Raw genomic sequence first — 5132 nt, 5'->3', positions numbered from 1 at the left:
GAACTGTTTTTATACAGTTGAAAGCACTTTGTGCTTCTCTTCTGCCGCTTGCCTCAGTCCTCATTTCTCCAGGGAGACCATGCTTTATCCACATGGTTTCATCAAATCATTATAATTTGTAACTTTGTTACTATTTTTGTATCAGGATATATCCTTTCAAAAAGGTGTATGGATTCTCTATATTGTAATAAATTATCTGTATTACAGGAAACAAAAATACGGTCTCTGTGAATCTAGGGCCTACTAAGGGAGAGACTTGACCCCATGAGCACGAATAAATACAGGTCCCGTGAGAGCTAAACCCAAAATTTCTAAGGGCAGCCCAAAAAGTAAAATAAGAAACGCGTCATGTTTGATGATTCCTCTTCTACGCTGAATCAATGACTCGGGAAACGGCAGTGTCCAAGGAAGCAGGTGTCCTCGGTGTGTGAGGAAGACCCCTCAGTGACCCGTGTCGAGCAGAGGGATTGGGGGACGTGAAGGAGCCTGGAATCCCTTCCTGCAGAGGAACCGCTCCAGTCTTCCGTGTGGACTCATCTACACCTCAAGCCGACACTCTCAGTCTCCTTTCTGAAGTCCGAGGGAACAGTACGAGGGACGGAGCAAGGATCGGCAGGATTGACTTTGTCCAGGATTTCCTTTGACTGGGATTCATCTCCCCCACACCCGTGGTCTCACATGGCTCAGGTAATCAAAGTTTCCCTGCACTGGGTGAGCCCCATGGCTTGAGTGCCTCTGTGCGTCCCCAAGAGCAAAGCTGTCACTTTCCAGACCACGCTGAATCAGACCCAAGCCCTTGTGTTTCTCAGTTTCTCTGTATGCATCTCAGGGTGGGATGATTAATAAAGCTGACAGAAGGAGAACTGATGCGTTGCCTTCCATCGTGGCGCTGGTGATGAGGTCTCAAAGGGCTCCTCCCCATCCAAGTGCCCAAAGCACAGGGCCTGTCTTTAGGACGCACATACAGGTGCTCTGTTGAGGCCAAGGGGGCGAGAGTGGGATCACACTTAGGACGCTTTGTCCGGAGTGGGCCGTTTCGCGGAAAAGGGACATCCTACTTAGTAAGGTGGAGGTTCAGAAGGAGAGTGCAGGGTAGACACCCCCCACCCCATGCATTGGCACACTGGCTGAGCTAAGAGGCAGGGTCGTGTCCGAGGCCGTGACGACGGCAGAGGAGCGGGCGAGCTCAGAACTGGTGTTCACTGGGTCCGCGCGAACCATAGCACAGTCCAGGCACTTACAGAGGATGCCAGCAGTGAGTCCAATCAAGACCTTATCCCCTCCAGTAGAAACTCAGGTTCATGCCAAGAAAACATCCTGAGACACCGAAAAGCCAGAATTAAGAACGACGAACGACTGGGTCTGTAGCAACCAGTGTGCACCATGTATGGTCGAGCAGAGCGAGAAGTGGATATTATTCGTTGATGAAAAGAACATTTCCGGATGCATCCTGAAGCACGATGGAGTCAGAGGTAGGAAAAAGGTGCTGAGGTGAGAACTGGATGGTAACTCTGCCCAAGAACCGGGCCTACGCGGGGGTGTGGCGGTGGGACCGACCTGGGACCGGAAGGGCTCATTTCATCGGTCTAGACAAGAAGAGGGGGCCCACGTGGAACGCGCCACCAGTGGGTCAGCTGCCCCTTTCAAGCCCAGCTAAAGAAAAAAAAACTCAAATCTGTGGGAAGCCCACATTGACCTTGGGTTTCTCATCTGTCTGGATAGAGAGTCCACCGCAAGGAGGGGTGTGATGGCGCATCCGGCCCTGATGCCCGCGGTTCCGACCAGCTGTGAGAGGCCGTGGCATTGGGACAATGAGAACGCTGTGAAGGATCAGAACTTGAAAATGCACCCGGCCAACCAGACGCAAAGTCAATGATGGCCGTGAGAACCATTTCAAACTTGCTGTGGAGGGGAGAGCAGCTGCCCTGATGGGAGAAGAGATGGCATCTCTGGGCAGAGGACGTGAAAGAGCCGCCTGAAATGACAAAGGCGTGTCCTGGAATGCGCAAAGGCTCTGAGGGCCGCCGAGTTGGGAGCTGTGGATAGCTGGCCCTTCCGTGGCTGTGAGGCTGTACGTGGAGCCCAGGGAGAGGATGCACCTCCCTCCCTTCCAGCCACTGGCACATCTGAATGCCCAGGGACGCAAAGTCCACTCTGGGCTCGCAGGCCAACTGCCCGCACAAGGCCGCAGGGCTCCCCCGTGCAGAGAGACAGGACAGACAGATCCCAGAAGGGCAGAACCTTCCAGCTCTCAAAGCTGTGGCCTCTAGGGCCAGCACTCAAGCGTGGATCCGTGGGCAGAAGACGAGCTCTGACGTGGCTGTGGCCGGGGGCTGTCCAGGCAAGCCCAGTCCCCTGAGCTCCGTGGACACGCTGTCGGCACTTCAGTGGAAGCGTGCCGACCGTGAGATGGTTCGAGGTGTCTGATGTGCCCACAGTTAGAGTGGCCCTGTCAGTCGGCCTCAGTGCAGCGAGTTCGGAGTCCCCTTCTTTCTCTGACCCGCGGGTCCCCACTCCCAGCGCCCTCTAGGTAACGCTCCCACTGTGTCCACAGGGCTTCAAAACGCCCAGCACTTCCTAAGTGGCCACGCTTCCTGCCGCTTCGCCCATTCCCCTGTGGAAGCCTCACCTATGGTCAGGTGAATGGGGGTGGTGTTGGGGTGAGGTGGGCTGCTCTGGCAGGTGTCTGTGTGGCTGCTGGGAGCCCCCAGCTTTGAAACGATGAGTTAGTGCTGAGTCGGGGGAGTCAGAATGCAATCAGCTCTAGAAGGTGCAAGGGTAGCAAGTGACAGGTTAATAGTGAACAGAAGAACCTTTGGTGATAGGATTTCCTCACCTCTATTGGAAAGCATGCTAGGATGCATGCCCCCGCCCCAACCTGTTGCAGACCGAGGGTCCCAAAGAATGAAATAATTGTATAATTATTAATAATGAGACAGACTACCAGGAATGATATAGAACAGAGAATGTGAAAAACAGGGGGCCAAAAGTTCCCATGACTGAAGGCCTTAAGCCATGCTTCTCTGAGTATTTACTTAGAATCATAAGGAAGGTAAACAAAGTAAAATCACAAGGAAATACAAAACAAAAACAAAGGATAATTGTGAAGTCTTTTACATATAAGGCCAAGTTCCTCTTTATGCTAATCTCAAGAGGGAGGGATTCATTTGACACAAACTAAGAATAATGTTGACTCCTAGGGAATGCCCCAGTGCCACAAGGTGACCTTCAGCTTGTATTAAGCTTCCCTCATTTCCCGATACAGCAGTTGGTCTACTATTATTAAATTTTATAGTCGGCTTCCCTATTTCCCCCTCTTTTGTTTAAATCATAATTTTTAAATCATCAAGATGAGCATAATTTCTCTTCTTCAGGACTCATTCTTCCTTATCTCTTAATCCTTTATATATAATCAAACAAATATAAGAAAGCAAATATGAGAAAGCAAAATAAGTTCACAAAAATACTTCCAAAAAAGCAGCATTCCCTGAGGATCAGCTTCCATTGTCAAGTTGCCATAGTCCCCATCAAAACCAGTTCTGATTAATCTCCTTTGTCCATGCATCCTTTGCCATTCCCTGTCACTCCTCTCTGAGAGAGATTTCACCCTGATTCATAAGGAAAATGGGGCAACAGACTCTCTTAGCTACTTCCTGCTGAAAAGGGACGCTGTAGGTTTTAGGGTGAAGATCTTCTCTCACTACTCTGAAGGGCCCTTTGGCGATAGGAAACACGTATACTTTTGAGGAGATTGATTTTGGAATTTAGATGCACTGTTATCAATTGTGCTTAGGGATACACGTTCATATCCTTGAAGATCCATGAAGATCCATCATGGAACTGCTGCAGTCGAGAAGACACAAATTTAGCTTAAAAAGTACGTGAGTCAACAGTGAAAAGCAATACTATTCCAATTAGAGATTCTAACAATGACACATATCAAGTTACAGAGGGAAGATAATCCTTAAAATAAAAGTCTTATTGGCTGGCACTTTGTCTATTATAGTGAAAGGGCTAGGAACCACATGATGTAGAGGCACAACTATGTAATTTATTGTTCTTAAGTCCTGGACCAAATTCCATTTACTATTGAATTATTTTACAACTAGGAAGGCCACATGTAAGGCAGAGGTGAAGTAAGGAACTGCTTATGAGGTTTTCCGTCAATTCCACCAACTAAGGAATAGCGAGAAGAGATGGATCTGAGAAGGCTTTAAGACCGAATAATTAGGCTCTTGTGTCCAGAAGAAAACTGATATACTTACCAGCAAAGTTAATGCTCACCCATGGCTCTTCTGGGAGGATTTGAATTGTTGAAGTTTCCTCCTTTGTTTCCAGCTGAGAGCTGAGGTCTGTCAGCCATGTGATTTCTTAGAATTATAAGCAGAAGCATTATCAGTTTTAATACTTGATGGAAGACCCATCACATTAAAAGTTTCAATTAAATGTTGGATTACATACTCTGATTTTTCTCCTGGTAAAGCAGTGGCCCATTGAAAACCTGAAAAAGTATCAATAGTATGATGAACATATTGTAACTTCCCAAATGATGGAATATGAGAAACATCCATTTGCCATAATATATTTTGTCTATCACCTCTAGGATTAACTCCTTTTTCATAGGGTGGTAAATTAATGGGACCACATTGAGGACATCTACGTATAATTTCTCGAGCTTGTTACCGTGTAATTCCAAATTTTTTCTTCATTCCATTAACATTCAAATGTGTATAGTGATGAAAATCTTTACTAACTTTAACATTTCCTACCAATAATTGATCTATTTTATCATTTAATTGTGATACTAGAGCGCGAGGGCGATGCAGCGCGAGGGCGAGGCCGCCAGCCAGGGGAATGCCGCCGCCAGCTGGGGGGAACGCATGCCAACGCCAGCCGGGGGGAACGCACGCCGCTGCCCGCCAGACCGGGAGAACGCCGCCGCCAGATGAGGGAACGCCGCGAGAGGGACCCGGAAGAAACCCGGGAAGAACAACAGCCAGCCACCTACCGCGGAACTCCAGAGGAGCGAAGACTGTGAGACCCCAGAGGAACGAAGACTACCGGACACTGTGGGACCCCCCTGCAACCCACACCTGTGTGACCCTTAACACACAGGGTGCTGCTGCATAAAC

The sequence above is a fragment of the Elephantulus edwardii genome, unplaced genomic scaffold (genome assembly GCF_000299155.1).
Source record: "Elephantulus edwardii isolate Elephantulus edwardi_28Jun2011 unplaced genomic scaffold, EleEdw1.0 scaffold00401, whole genome shotgun sequence".
In the NCBI taxonomy this organism is placed as follows: domain Eukaryota; kingdom Metazoa; phylum Chordata; class Mammalia; order Macroscelidea; family Macroscelididae; genus Elephantulus; species Elephantulus edwardii.
This window is presented reverse-complemented; position numbering follows the sequence as displayed.